Raw genomic sequence first — 17,304 nt, 5'->3', positions numbered from 1 at the left:
TGGTTAGCACATCCCTCTACGACGCCAGAGATCCCGGGTTCCTGGGCATGATTCTTTGTGAGTGTGCATTCAATTTCATATTTTCATCACTCATCTTCATCTTCGCAATTAGCCAAAGTTGCAGAAAAGTGAAGTAAAATAAACTAAATCAATCAATCAATCAAAATTTTGAAGGAGACTACAGTCCCATCTGTTTCGCTCTGCGTACACCAGTGGCGAAATCTAAACGTTCTAGCGCCTACGATGATATTCAAATGGAATGCAGGATCAAGGAACGTCTTCTTTAAATAACACTTCTTCACCTTCCATTATGTTTGTAAATATGTGTTCACAGGAAATGCGTACAGCATTGACTCCACGTAGCTACGAATTACTGAATTTGAATTACCAGTCCTTTGATTTTCTGAGAGAGAGGGGGGAGGGGGATCTCTTCGATCTCGTCTCAAAAACCTTAAAAAGGTTTGGACTTATTCTCGTCTTAAGTTTTAAAAGATCACCACAACTAGCCTCAAAATTCGAGACGGGACTGAGAAGAAACAGAGATTCCTCTCATCTCTAATTTCAACAAAATCTCCATCTTCCTATAAGCATAGTTTCCGAACATCTTTTGACAAAGTTAATAACTTAAAGTTAAGAGGAAAAATGAGTGATAATTAGAGAAGCACTTAAGGATAAGCTGGACCATTGGCTGACGCCAACAAAGTCGTTCTCAAAATTTCCTCTCCTTATAAAAACCTCTATGATATCCCAAAATCTGATCTGCTTGGAAATCCTTCCAGATCATTCACGCGAGTCTTCATGTGGTTTACTTCCGTTCTTTTCTAGATATTTGAAAGAGTTTCTTGCCTATGAAAGCCTATGAGCTATTTCGATTATCTAAACAACAAACCACACGAAGATTCACCTCAATGCTCTAGAAGGAAATCTAAGCAGATGTAAATTTTCGGATTTTTTAAAGTTTTTTATATAATGTAGAAGTAGTTTACAAAAATCTTCTGCTGGAGCCGCCAAAGCCCCAGCTAAAACTTAATGATACATTCCGTTCATGTCGATTTTCACAATTGGGGTTTGCCGTTTTCTTTATTCCAAGTCAAAAATGAAGTAGGCTGTGTAGGATCAAAGAAATACGTATATGCAAAAACAAATATATCAGTGATTTCTTGGCGTTTTGTATGATGAGTCTATTCGCAAATTATTAACAAGATCATTGTTAATTGAATAAATTCTAGAAAAGCATGTAAATGAACCTAGTCACTTCCCAATTGATAACGTAATTTTTAAATAACAAATTTCGTATTTTTCGTTGACAATTTAATCGGTACTCAACGTACAGCTTGAATGAGGATATGAACCTCTGAATCGAATTCAGGACACCTTGATTCAAAGGTAATAACACATCTAAGTCATCGAAACTTTTCATTGGAATACAAGACATCCATTTGGATTAACGTCTTAAAAGCAGCTACTGTATATTAGCTTCCTAGCAAGTCATGCACATGAATGAAATAAATAAATGAAATAAGATAAACAAATTTAAAAATAGAGTTATTGGGAATGGTAATTTTGAGTACCTCTTGAATGCACAACTGCTTAAATGTAAGAGAATAACAAATAATATTACACCTAAATAAAAACTTTCGTTCCGTATAAGCTTTAAACTATTTAATTTATTAACATTTCAATATATTATACGTAGAGTAATGTTCTTCAAGATCTAAGAATACACTGACACCTAATATGTTACAAAACATACATCTGCAAAGATTTGATTCTCACCCGACCCAATAGAGCAAATGTTTTTTCAAACGATTTTGAATGTCTACCATTCTCCCTAAATTCGTTTGTCGGCATGTTTATAATCCAGTTACATTAATCTGAATCTTTGAAAATGTATCAGGTCTGTTGAAACTAGGCTATTACCTCTTTCTATTAACGTTAAGTAAGTACGTGCATGAACATCTTGCTACTTGCCTCTTTTCCTAGTTGTTTCGAGTATCTGTGTTCGTTGTTTATTATACGTGCATATTGCAGCACTGTTCTTTCACATCTTGTAGGCAAGTTCACATACATGCAGAAATGCATGCTTCAATGCAAAAGCGTGGTCCTAAATTTCGTATCAGATAATTGTCTGATGTTAGAAACAACAAAGGTGTGGATTTTTTATGAAGTAGAGTGCACGAGAGATCAGGTATTGTGCATTTCTTTTCTGTCTGTTGTCAATTAATCCATACATGCCGTAAAATATGACGCGTTCCCACAAAATGCATCAATACAAATTTTCACAATTTTCTGTGTCTAATACCAAGCAAATTAATCACGCGAAGGAAAATTTGTCATATTTCAACTTCGATTTCAATGTTCGTTAGGAGCAATTAACACAGAATGAACTTTTTATTCATGAATCTTCGTTTAAGCAGAACATTACACACTTCTCGTATGTGAGTTTTTGAAGATTTGCTCCCACGATACGTCACGAGCAAGGAAAGAAATAATTGAAGCACTCCTTAGTTACCGACCGGGGTAGGTTCAAGCATTGTTGCGTTGTCAAGGAGAACTAGGTTGGATACCTCGTGAGACGTACGTTGCTTTGAATCTCATTTTAAGCGTTAGGTCCGGTCTGTGTATAAAGTGGACTTGATAGAAAATTGTATGATGTGACTGTTATTAGGCTACAGTGTATTGTTTAGCTCTTGTTGATTTGGGATAATAATAACAAATTTTTGACGAGCGATGCACTGCCTGACATGTCAAAGAAGGTGAGTTTACAAGAATTTATTTTTTGTCCAAAATCTAACTAAAAAATAAATAATTATTCATAGTGATGAATTACACTAGTCTGTACGTTTTCAGGGATTATAGTGAAATAATCTGCCCTGTTAAAACAGAATATATTAGTTCAATCCTCTGTACATCTATGATTTCTGTAAAAGAATATTGGGCCGCAGATTTTCAAGCACACAAAGTAGATTTTTCTTTCTGCAAGATGTGGAAAAACTATTCCAAAAGATGTAAAAATATATTTACTGGTATGATTCAACTAATCCACATTGGAACAAGTCGTTTCAATGTGGATAAGTTATCCAGCTGCCTTAAATGTTAATGTTAGTTCTACATTTAATTTATTTAGATCATGTGTAACAAACATAAAAATCTATCTATCGTCCGACATATGTTAATTATAACACTTCATCTAAGAGCACATCACAACTCCACGTTGAAAAATTTCACCTCGAAAAACAGAGATTTAGGACATTTATTATTGTCTCAATTTTAGGTACTTATCGACCTAGACAACTTCCACCCCCTCATATTATATTTCAAAGAACTTCATAACCAAAACATTCCAACAAGAAAGCAAATCAAATCCTCTAAATGTTCTTCTAAAAGTTCCAAAAAATATATGTAGATACACAATCTAGAAAAATATATAATGAAAAACTAGCAATACATCTGTGTGTAGTAGAGTATGAACGTTTCTGATTTTAGAGTTGTACAAAATCTCACAGACACGCAAATGGTTCATTAATATGCGTCTGAACAAGCAGCGCAGATACAAATTTATATGTTTAAAGAAATTACTTCCTACAAAACTATCACTTGATATTATATTGTAGAAACCTATCACTAAGAAGTAAGTAAAAACATTACATATTTAGGGTGAAATGTCAATGAAATAATAATTTGAACTTATCTTGATTTTGCTAGTTAGAAGAATTACGATGATTAAAAATATATTTTTTCTTCAATAACATATGTTTCAAGCAACCGATTATTGTGGAAGGATTTCGGCTCTTTAACACTGTACTCTAAAGTATACATATTCTTAGTTATTATACGAAACAACTTATTTCAAGTTACTTGAAAAAAGTATATATTTCTTTTATTATTTATAAATACTTACTAATTTCAAAAGGAAAAATAGGTATATCATTAACCTAACGAAAATAGCTAATTGCCTGGTGAGCCAAAGATCACTAGTTTTCTAGTAGTTTCGTGTTTGGAGAAGTTTTGTATTACATAGGTCACATGCCCTGAATAACGTCACGTTTAATCACTTGATATTACTCAATATTTTGATTAAAAGAAAACGACTTTTCAATGAATATGAAACTTAAATGTACTCATGTTTAAGAAATTGTTGGCATTATTAAAAGAAAAATATTGAGAACAGACATATTTTAAAATATTTACATATGCCTGCTTCTTCTTAGAAGTTTTTCTTGGCCACCACAGTCTGCACCAAGCTGTTTATTTATCACGTCATGCATTAAACTAATAACAAAAGTTGTGTTTATAATCTCCATTAATTATAAATAAAATCAAATATTTGCTTGTAAGTAGGTTTATGCGCAAAACCTCATCAAAACCTAAATTAAGCTACTCCACTGTTTGCTCAGTAGAGATCTTAACCTGGGACATGAAAAACTCAAAGGTCTCGTTAGGACTTGTTACAACTACCTATATAATATGCTGACAGAAATTTAATACCACGGATATTTTCTATTTGAAACTATCCTCACAAGAATCTTAATGGAAAGCATTTGCACTTTCCTTTCGTGCGTCTGTCGCAGAAGCTTCGAAGACGATGTGAATTGATCATATAGATTGTTCATGAGAAGAATATCCAAATTATATCTATCTCTATTGTTACAATAACGTATACGAGAAAAAAGACTAACATGATATAAATAAAAAACACAATTTACAACATCAGTCCCTTACACAGAAAGACTCAGGTCTTACTAGTGATGAATCCATTCATGAAAATTCAAATTCGAAAGTTTAAAACTATGTCGAATATGTTAACTAAATTTCATTCTGAATAATATAATAGTCATAAATTAATAATTCAAAATTCTAACATTAAAGCAAATCAGGACAGGAAGAAAATATAGAAAGAAACATGAGGTTAATATTATAGAAAGACATTCAGATTAGGATTGTCGATCATTTCATCTCATTTTAGAATTATCTGTTTTACAGGAGGCAAATAAGGTCTCAGAGTACCAAACTCAACAGATGCCAATACCCTGAACACAATGCATCAGTTTCTCGCCTCGCTTCTCCAGGACTCCAGACGTTCCAGGAAATTTGTTACTCGAAGATATGCAAAATGATCATGAACTTTTGCTGGAAGAGATTAGAAGTAATTTTGAATTTTGATGAAAACAAAAGAGCTATGAGGCAATTCTTCTCTCAGCTTCCAGTCACTGTACGTGAAGAAATTTTAGAAAAACTCTCATGTGAATATCCATATGGAAATTACCCCCCTTCCATTTGTACCTGGACGAGGTGCTTTTCTCGAAGGGGATGAGAAAATTAAAATTCGAGGTAGGGTGTGATTGTCGGCAAAATCATGTTGACACTTTCTTTAATTTGGCGTCGGTGGAGGGAAAAGAACTGAGCTCATTGAAATTTGATTGCATGTCCTATGACCCCATCCAATTTCATGTCACACCAAGTATTTATGAGCAGTTGAAGCAAATCTTTGTTTCTGCCGAGCACCTAGTGGATCTGACGTTAACTTATATCTGTGATGACACCATCATGAAGATAATTGGCGAGAACTGCACCCGGCTTCAGAAACTTGATTTGTCCCATGGGAGAATGATTACTGTAAAAAAGGTATCCATTACTTAACCCAAAACTTTGTCCAACATCCAACAGAAACTGAAGAAGGCAACAGGGTGTGGGAAAGCACTCGGTGGGAATTTCCAGGAATATTCCCCCCACTGGAGGAGCTGTTGCCAGAAGGGGAACCTGTGAAGTTCTACGAGAGGAAGAAGAGTCCACTTTGCTCCACTCTGAAATTTATCAACATTGATTTTATCCTTTTGTCCAATATTGAACCAGTGCTTGTCTTGACAGAACTCATCCCAGGCATAGAATCGTTAGGACCATGGATGACTCGTAATTTCTTGACTGAGATTTGGAAGAAGTGGTTTAAGATGGAGAAAGAGAATTATGAATCCTTGAACCTGACATCGATTGCATTTGGAGAAATGGAAGAATCGGTATTTTACATGATAATTACAATATGTCCAAAGTTGCGACACGTGCGCTATAGTTCCTTTGAGCGTAACACCCCTTCAACATTTTCACTCAGTTCATTCAATCGTTTCATACACCTTGAGTCCTTGGAGATTAGACACAGCACTTCTGTTCTCCATACTGAGAGTTTTGGTGATTTGTCAGAAGAAATAAGAAGAAGACTAACAACTGTAAGCATTGAGAATCCATACGCTGAAAAACCATTCGATATTTCTGATATACACGCATGTTCAGAGCTACGTCGCCTCAGTCTAGAATTTCCACACATTTCGTGGAGATGGGGTAGTCTGATGCCACCGCGTGACACAATGGATAAACTATGCTTCGTTGACCTTCGTGGAAAAGTAACTGAAAAAAGTATCCTTTCAATTTTGGAATGCGCTCCTAATTTGGAATATTTGACGGTGTGTGATATCACTGAAAGAAGCCAGGACTTCTTTCAAAGAATACTTGGGATAAGAGAGATGCCAAAGTTGGAAACATTTAAAGTACTTAAAGGGTTTCTACTCGACACAGAAGATGAACTACAATAATTCCTCTCTCACTTCCCGAAAATACAACACGTTGGCAAAGTCCGATTTCTATCAAATTATTGACCAAAAATCTTCAGATATTTTTCCTACATATTAACATTTCTTGAATGGCATGTCACAATTCCTGAAATTTAACTCACGTTTTCTGTAAAGAATATTTTAGTTTTAAACTCTGTACATATATGCTTCTGATAATCTATTTTAAATCTGAAAACACTGTGTTTTAGCTCAATGCTATATACATTTGTAGTTTTTTGGAAAATAAACGTACTGTTGCCATATAATAATATTGTTAATTAAAAAAGTGCTTGCCATGTTTTTGCTTTCTAAATACTTGTACATGCACTGTTGTGTATAAAGTACAATTTAATTGCTACAAGATGACTTTGCTGAAAGTTAGTGAGATTCAGAGGTTGCCAAACATAACCTTGATTTGGTCCAGATGGTAGTGTATCTATCATCATTGATAAGTGTGCTATGGTACTACAAATATTCCAGATACTTCACTTGTTTGTAATTTACAGAAAAGCACTGTCATTTCCGTGCATATGCCATTGAATTGAATACAATTATTTCCTTGTATTAATTTTAGTTTATGCACATATCAAACCTGGGATCCCTTGTTATGCATGTGTTAGCCTTAAATGTATTGTTTAGCTATTGTTGATTGGAATAATGATAAACAGATTTTTGATTAGCGTTGCGGGCAACTATCGTTTGATATGTCAGTTTACAAGAATTTATTTTCGTCCAAAATCTAAAATAAAAAAAGAGTAAGTATTGTACATAGCGATACATATCACTAGTCTGCACGTTATCAGAGTTTATGGTGGGGCCCTGTTAAAAGAGGATATATTCATTCAATCGTCTGTATCCTCAGGGTACAATACACATATGATTTTTTGTACGTATTAGATTACTGGGTCTCAGATATTCAGGGAAAGAGAGTAGATGTTTCTTTATGCAAGGTATGCAACACCTATTCTAAAATATGCCAATATATATATTTACCATTATGTTTCAAATCATACACATTGAAACAACTATTTTTGTATACATCTTCTGTACAATGTTAATGTTAGCTCTACATTTACATTTACGTAATTTAATGTGTAAAAAATCGTTCTTTCTTCCGACATCTTGAAACTCTGTTAGTAATTATACTTGATATAATCGCACACCAAGCCCCCACGTTACAATAATTTCAGCTCGAGATACAGAAATTCAAGACATTTATTGTCTTAATATTGGCAACTTATCGACCTAGGCCACCACCACCCCCTCGTATTATGGTTTAAAGAATGCTGTTACCAAAGCTTTCCACCGAAAAAAACCCACATGGAAACCTTAGAGTATTGTTCTGTAAGTTCCATAAATGTATATGCACAATCTACAAAAATATCACACAGGATAAAAGTATAAATATATCTGTGTAATGAAGTATGAAGTTTCCTATTTGAGCATTGTACAAATTTCATCGTCCACACACATGGCTCATTATATGACTCTGGACACCCCTAGTTGAGTAAAATAAATATTTTTAATGAAAAAACTGCCTACAAAACTACCATTCCAAATTATTGACACCTATCTCTAGGAACTAGTCATAAAATATATATTTGGTGTAAAATGTCAATAAAATAATGACTTAAACTTATCTCGCTTTGGCTAGTTACAAACTTTGCAATGCATATAAGTATATTTTTGTACCATAACATGTGTTTAAAGCAACATATTATTGCAGTAGGGTTCCGCCTACTTAACAATAAAAAAACATTTTCTACATTGATCAAAATATTTTCTATACTACAAACTATATAAAATCTTAATGATTATTTGAAACAACTCAATCCAAATAACTGAAAAAGTTGTTTTTTTTTTTTTTTTATAAATGTATATTTGGTTGTAGCTTTGCTGCTATGCACCAGTTACATTTGTTTTACATTTTATAATTTTACAATTTCATAATTTTACAATTTCATAATTTTACAATTTCATAATTTTACAATTTCATAATTTTACAATTACATAATTTTACCATTTCATAATTTTATAATATAATATTTTCTCTCACAATATAGTTTTTAAGTACATATATTATTTTCTTCGTTGGGTTCCTCAAAAGTGTTGACAAGGCGTCTGCGCCATTATATCCTGCTTCTTTTAGATCTCTTAAGAAATAATCACGCGTAGTTACATTAAGGCGACATTCAAATATAATGTGATCAGGTGTTCCTTCAGTTGCACCACACTGACAGATTGGGGATTGAACGATTTTCCTAGTATACAGGTCTTTAGGGGCTAGGGTGTAATTAAGCCGACATCTAAGAAGGCTTGTTAAAGAGTTTCTTGAGAGGTTAATATCTTGATACCAAGGTTCTTTAGGTATAAGTGGTTGAATTGAATAATAATTTTTCCCATTAGTCTTCCCTGTAATTGTCCATTGTTTCTGCCAACTTTTCAACAATTCTGTTTTAGCATGCGACTCGAGCGCTTTTGCAGAAAATTTGATCCGAAGCGATCGGTGACTTGATTCTTCAGCTGCGTACTTGGCTAATGTGTCTGCTATGTGGTTCCCTTCTATGGATGTATGCCCAGGAGTCCAGACAAAAGAAATACTGTATCCTGAGTTGGTTAGTTTGTGATACAAAATTTTTATGTTAACAATGTACCAGTCTACATAGTAATCAGCTGTTATCGATCCCAGGGAGTGTAAGACTGACGCTGAATCAGTGGCTATCACTACCCTCTTGAGGTTTTTCTCCTGTATATATAACAATGCTTGACGAATAGCAAATGCTTCCGCCGTGAATATTGAAAATTCTGCTGGTAATGGGTAGATTTTGTATTCCATTAGATTATTGCAATATATTGCAGCTCCAGTGTTACCAGTTGCGAACTTTGATGCGTCTGTATATACTATGTAAAAATCTTCATGCACTACAGAGTGTACATATTCCATGAATATGTTATTCACCATACTTGGCATTGACGTTCGTGTATCTTTATCTGGATATGGAGGAAAGTGAACGGGAAGTATTGTTGCTAATTTAAAATAGTCTGTCGTAAAGCACGGAGACGTTGAAAATCTAATAACTTTCGGTATGAAATCCTTAATCGACTTGTATGCTGTGAATAAGATTGGAAGATTTAATTTATATTTAGCTGTACGGTTTGATGACATTAAGGCTTGTAAAAGTGATAACTTTGGTATTATCGGACTGGATATGGAAGACATCTTTTTCATTAAGAATTTTCTCGCAAGATATTGCGCCCGTAGATGAAATGGTGGTTCTCCTATTTCAACAAACGTAGCCTGTTTCGGTGTTCCTTTCCATAGACCAAAGATTCTACATAAACTATGATATTGTATTGAAGATATTTTCCCAAATGCCCAATTTAGATTATTGTTCATCAAGATAGAGCCATATTCTAATCTTGAGTTTAGCATTTGCTTGTGAACAATGTGGAGTAGTCTAGGATCTGCTCCCCACTTTTTCTTGACTGTGAGACATTTTATAATGTTAAACGCCTTAAGCGCCTTTTCTTCCATGTGTTCTACTTGGGCTTTCCATTTCAATTTATCATCCAACATAATGCCAAGAAATTTGTGTGTCCTAGTTTGTTTTATGTGTGATCCATTAATGTCTAACACAACTGGAGTTTGTAATCTTCTTCTATGGAACACAATTACAGATGATTTTTCTACGTTAATGTTTATGCCATTGTTACCACACCATGTGCATAATTCGTTTAAAGCCAGTTGTGTTTTCTCTATACCATCAGATAGATTCTTGCTGCTTTTGTATATAACAATATCATCTGCATATTGCAATAATCTAGCATACTTCAATACTTGTTTACCAAGATCATAAGTATACAAATTAAATAATGTTGGACTTAACACAGCACCTTGCGGAAGTCCTTGACTAGTTGTTCGAGCATTTGAAAGTTGATGACCGTAACGAACATAAATTTTTCTCTGTAGTAATAATCCAACTATACTTTTAATAAATTGCTTAGGAAGATTGAGATTTTTTAGTTTTTTAACAAGCAAATCTATAAGCACTGCATCATATGCACTAGAAAGATCCAGAAAAACAACTATACAAAATTCGCGACGAATAATTGACAACCATATGTCTAAAATAAGTGTAGTCAAAACATCTATTGTCCCCATTCCTCTTCTGAATCCCATTTGATATTTTGGTAATATATTGTTATATTCAATCCACCAAGTAATTCTATTAAGTATAAGATGTTCGTAAATTTTTGATAAGCATGATGCTAGTGCTATTGGCCGATAATTTTTAGAACATCCTGGTATTTTTCCTGGTTTAAGGATTGGAATTATAACAATTTCCTTCCATTGAAGGGGAACTTGTCCACTCTTCCATATCACGTTATAAAGTTCTAATAATTTATCTATCCCCAGTTGCGGTAAGTTTTGTATACATTCATATGATATGCCATCCATTCCTGGTGACGACGAAGGTTTCCTTTCACTTATAACTTTTATTAGTTCTGCACTGGTATATGGACATTCCAATGTTGATGGTGTGAATTCATTCATTGAATTTAATATGGCATTAAAATCACAGTCGCTGGAGTCTGGTGTTAGGGTTTGATGAAATTCTGTTATCCATTGACTGCTTATGTCGCCTCCATGATATCTACTAATATTATTGGCATTAGACATTCTGTTAATAACTTTCCACGTTGTGGTTAAGGATGATTCATTTGTTAATGAGGAACAAAACTTTTTCCAAAACTCTGCCTTAATTTGTCTTAAGTACCTTTGAGTTTTGGCTGCTGTTTCTTTGTACTTCAAGAAGTGGTTCATTGTTGGGTTTTCTTTATATTTGATGAATGCACTTTGTCTAGCGTTTATCAATTTCTGGCAGTTTGTCGTCCACCACGGAGCAATCTTTCTTTTCGAGTCACGTTGACGGGGAATTGTAGATCTGTTCAAATTCTCTTTAATTAGTGATGTATAGTTTTCGTAATCTTTCCCTAAATTTTGTTGTTGGTAATTTTCAGTAGAGAGATTGATTTGCCTTGAAAATTCGTTCCAGTTAATATTTTTAGAATAGTATGGACGTGTTGGTCTTTCCGGAAGATTACTAGATATAAGTGTTGTATCTATATTTGAATCAAATGATATCAAAATTGGAAGATGATTACTATTATATGGATTTTGCAGAACTCTCCAGTTAATATCTGCAACTATATTCTCTGTCACGAGTGTTATGTCAGGGGCACTAGGATTTTCATTTGGTCTCGAGATATATGTGGGAGTGCCATCGTTTAGTATTGTTACATTTGACTCTTGAATATATCTGCACAGAGATTTCCCTGACATATCTGAACCATAACAACCCCACAATGGATGATGTGCGTTAATATCCCCTCCGATTATAATAGAAGTATTTGCCGGAAGTTGTTGGAAGAGATTACACCAGAACGAATACAGTAATTTAGACGAAGGTGGATTATATATTGTAACAAATGTAGTACTATCTATTGTTACTCCAACTATTTGAATATTATCAGGCATATTCCTTAAATGTATTACTTCATACCTATAATTATTTTTAATCCCTATGGCCACTCCACCATATCCGTCATCTCTGTCGTGTCTTATCCAGTGGTATCCATAGGCTTTAATTTTTGATTCGGGTTTCAACCACGTTTCTTGAATTAATATAATGTCTGCTGGGTAAAAGTGAATAATGTTTTCTAGACTGTGTATATTTGGAATTATGCTTCTAATATTCCATTGTATAATTCTCTTTATCCTGCCTGGCATTCTGAGTGATGAATTAGATAATTTATTATACTTGATGCTACAACAGACCAATCCTGTTTCATGTTATGTGATGACGAGGTATTGGCGAAGTTGCATATTCCTGCTAGATACTTAGAAAAATTTGTTAAAAAAGGGTCATTCATTGATGATCCACAATCTGAACTCGCTTGCATTTTCTGCGATAGTGGAAGTAATTTGTCTTTTTGATCTAAAGCCGAGTTCATTGAACCACTCTGCTGCTTTTCTTTCCAATGTGGTTTTGTTTTGTCAATTGTCGCTGGTTTCTGTCTTTCTTTTTGTTCTCGATTTTGAGATGTTTCTGATGATTTTGGACGTTTTCCCTGAGATAACTTTGTTGTTTCCTGGTTACGATCCACTTGTTGAGCGTAATTAAAAGCTCTTTTGTTAGGCAGTTGGTGATGAAGCGTTTGGTATTGGATTTCTTGTTTATAAGTATTTGCATTATTATTATATTGGGTCTGTGTTGTTTCCTTGCATGTTGATGCGTAGGACATGTTGTATATTCTGTTCTCACTCGGTACTACTGATGCAGTATTTAAAGTAGCTTTTGGGTATTTTTTCACAGCTTCATGATAAGATAGGCCCTCAAGCGCCATAGTCTTCACTATATCCTTTTGTCGCTGTTTTTCTGGACAGTCCTTGTCTGTTGCCCAGTGTTCTTGTGAACAGTGAATGCATATGACATTATTATTACAGCTTGAGAATTCATGATTTTGCCCACAACGTTTACACTTCAATTTACTCTTACAGTTAGATTTGAAATGCCCATAATAGTAGCAGTTTGTGCATTGCTTTACCATGGGAATGTAATGCTCTACATCAATCTTTGAATAATATAAAGTTACATATGCTGGTAAGGTTTGGGCATCAAATGTCAATATTATTGATCTCGTTGGCTCAGCAATTCGACTTCCATTTTCGTCAATTTTGTATTTCATTATTCGTCTCACTTTGAGTACGTTGAAAACATTAGGTTTTATGTTTTCTAATAATTCATCATCTGTAAATGAGGTATCTATTCCCCTAATTACACCCATTCTCCTCACTTTATGTGCTGGCACATAAGCAAACCAGTTATTGTTCATTAGAACTGGATGAGAGAGAAAGTTGTTAGCATTTTTCGCAGATCTAAATTCCAATTTCGCCAGATTTTTCCCCATGGTCTCAATTGTCTTTAGACCTTCGATTTTGGTTTCATGAAGTTTTTTCCCTAATTTTAGTATATGTAGCTGACCAATATTTCTTCTATTTGTTCTATTAATTTCATTTGCACTTCTTACAAATACATCATAAGGCCCCAATTGGGTATTTTTGTATGTAATTGTTTCATGATCTTTAGATATTTTAACTTGATGCGTATTTACTGTATCCTGTGACAGGTTTTCCTGAGAGACATCACCTTTGTCTTGACTAGCTACGCTAGCAGGAACCCAAACTTCCATACATTCCGAAGTGTCTGTGTCACTTACTTGGGTATTCATTTTGTTTAATGGCGTCGAGCCATATTAAACACTTATATCATATTAATCACTTTATCTTCATTTAATCTATCAATTTACTTCGTTCACACAATTATTATATTATATATTACTCTCAGTTTATACGAATATAATCCTAACTTAAATCACAAAGCACAAGAAACACTAGTAGATTCTCTATCCACACGAAACGTAGTTCAAGTAATCCACAATATTCTCTTCAACACACGTTCATGTATACTCATAATTCAACTTGATCACTCTATCAACTGAAAAAGTTTGTATTTTCTTTGTTATTTAAAAATACGAAATAACATCTCAAGTTTTAAAAATTAAAATCTTTCATTAACCTAACGAAAACAGCCAATTGGCTGTTGAACGAATCATCACTTGTTTTTTAAAATTTTTCGTGTTTGGGGAATTTTCGAATGACATAGGCCACATGCGAGAGACCCGAGTTCGTCGGTGGAAGGAGAACAATTACGCACACTGAAATTTGATTGCAGGTCCTACGGCCCCATCCAATTCAATGTAACGTCATGAATCTACGAGAATTTAAAACAAATCTTTGATCAGGGATCTGATCTGGTAGATCAGATCCCTGAGGATACAGATCTACTAGATCTACCATAATCCGGGGCTACTTGGACACCCCGGGGCTACTTGATTACAAATTATATTGTTCATTATTTTATTTGTTTAAATGTTATTTTCTTTTTTTTTCTTTTTGGTTTTTACATGTTCTTCACTTTGGCTTCAGATAACTTTTGAATAAAAATGGTGCGCAAGTACGAAATAAACCTTAAGTCTTAATTTAAGTCTAAGCATTATCGCAATTTCAAGGACGAGGATCTGGAAAATGCCATACAGGCCGTTCAAGATAGAATGTCAAAAAAAGAAAACTCGCAGCGAAAACATATAAAGTACCTCGCTCCACATTAGTTAGGAAGGTTCTTGGAAAGAGTGTGGGAGCAGTTGGTCATCCAACAGTTTTTTAGAGCGAATAGGAGACACTTGGTGTTGTCACCAGTTGGAGTTTTCCTCTAACTAGGCTGGATGTGAGGACTGTTATTTCAAAATATCTTGAAAAACAGGGGAAAACAGTTAAGGTTTTCAAAGATAACATTCCTGGAGAGGATTGCCTGAATTCGTTTATCCAGAGAAATAACATATCCACCCCAATATATATATATATATATATATATATATATATATATATATATATATATACCGTGCGTCCATTTCGATCTGCAGCCGAGAGATCGGAAGAAGCGTGGCGGGCGGCGCTGGCGGGGATGCCGACATTTGCGGCCTGTAATGCGCGCTTATTTTTATGGACATATGCAGACAATGATATAAATATTGCAAAACGAGCACTAACCTATGTTATAATTTATCATCTGTAATTCATCCAAGTTCTGCCCTTATATACACAAAAAAATACGCTTTAGAAACGATGTTAAGAGCCACAGATAATAAAACATTTTAATCATAGTTTTGACCAGTAACGTCCTGCTTAAGTTCATATCCTTGAAAGAGTTTTGTGTCGATGGGGTTCGTTTGGAGGTTTCGAATGTGCAACACTGTATCAAGATTACGCTGTAGACGAAACCGTTAAAAGTCAATGGTGTTCGTGAGCTTCCTTGCAATCCGAAATCTCCGAGCTCGAGTTTTTTGTTCCTTCGCGACAGAGCTGTGAATATAGTGGCGAGCGTGTTAATTTCGTACTGTGCGCAAGAGTGTTATTATTGGTTACTTGCCGTTAGTTGTTTGTGTTATTGCAGTGTGTATGTGTGTTGTGTCAGTGAGAGGATTGCAATGCCAGCTGCAAGGTTCACGTTACGAGGAGGGCTGATAAGTTCTCGGCCCGACCCAGAACGACTTTACCTACAGGCACGAAAGTTTCAGGCTATTCAACGTATTCTCCCCGAAAGTCTACACACTTGGCACTTGGTGGATATCAGTTTGAACAACTCTTATAACACAGGTTAGTGCTCGTTTTGCAATATTTATATAAATGTCTGCATATGTCCATAAAAATAAGCGGACATTACAGGCCGCAAATGTCGGCATCACCGCCAGCGCCACCCGCCACGCTTCTCCCGATCTCTCGGCTGCAGATCGAAATGGACGCACGGCTGGATATATATATTCTTCTTTTCAAAAAATGTATCCGAATTTAAGTCTCTGCATAACTTACGTCTTGTATTTTGGTATTGTCGGTATATTCAAATTTATTAACATTAAAATATGGATTAGTCTCAGAATTATCTTCAAAAAAGTCTGAAAAACATGTCCACGTAGCCCCGGTTTACGGTAGTAGATCTGATGTTAAATGATATCAGTGATCAGACCGCCATGAAAATGATTGGCGAAAACTGCAACTTGGCTTCACAAACTTAAGATATCCCATGGGAGGATTACTGCTATAGGTATCCATTATCTAACCCAGAATTTTGTTCGACATCCAACAGAAACTGATGAAGGTAACAGGGTTTGGGAAAGAACTCTTTATGGATTTCCTGGAATTTACGCCCACCCTCACCCACTGGAGGAACTATGCCGGAAGGGGAACATGTGAAGTTCTACTAGAGGAAGAAGAGTTCACTTTGCTCCACGCTGAAATTTGTCAGCATTGATTACTCTGATTATGAAGCAATGCTTGTCTTGGTAGAACGTATCCCATGTTTAGAAGCAATTGGTCGATGGGTGCCTGATTATTTCTTGTTTGATCTCTGGAAGAAGAGGTTTAAGCCGGAGGAAAATAATTTCCATGCTTTACATCAATCCTTGAATCTCACGTCAATTGGTGTTGGAGACTTGGAAGAGCGAACATTTGACATGATAATTACAATATGTCCAACGTTGCGACATATACGCTACCGTTACTTCAAACCTAACACACTCTCAACATTTTCACTAACCTCATTCTATTCCTTTATACACATTGAGTCTTTGGAGATTAGCCTTTGTACTTCGATTATCCACACTTATATTTTGGGTGATTTGTCAACAGAAATAAGAACAAAGACTAACAACTGTAAGGATTGACAATCCACTTGTTAAGAAAAAAATGTTTCTGATGTACATATGGGTTTAGATCTTCGTTGCCTCAGTCTAGAGTTTCCCTATATTTCGTGGAGTGGTACATCCAGGGGCAGCCTCCATTATTCACGTGACACCATCGGAAACCTAAGTTTCGTTGACCTTCGTTGGAAACTAACAGGGAAAGGAATCCTATCAATTTTTGAACACAAATGCTAGGTTGGGCTTCGAACTTGATATCCTTGGCGTCGTAGAGCTCTGTGCTTTCCAGTTCTTCCAGGAGCTGGGCATAAAATTGACTTGAAAACAAAATTTAGTACTTACGTATAGGAGTTATTATAAAGTTTATTGTTTAGCCATTGTTGAT

The sequence above is a fragment of the Lepisma saccharinum genome, chromosome 15 (genome assembly GCF_977018435.1).
Source record: "Lepisma saccharinum chromosome 15, izLepSacc3.1, whole genome shotgun sequence".
Taxonomy (NCBI): Eukaryota; Metazoa; Arthropoda; class Insecta; order Zygentoma; family Lepismatidae; genus Lepisma; species Lepisma saccharinum.
The sequence above is the reverse complement of the archived record's forward strand: the minus strand, read 5'-3'. Positions refer to the sequence as shown.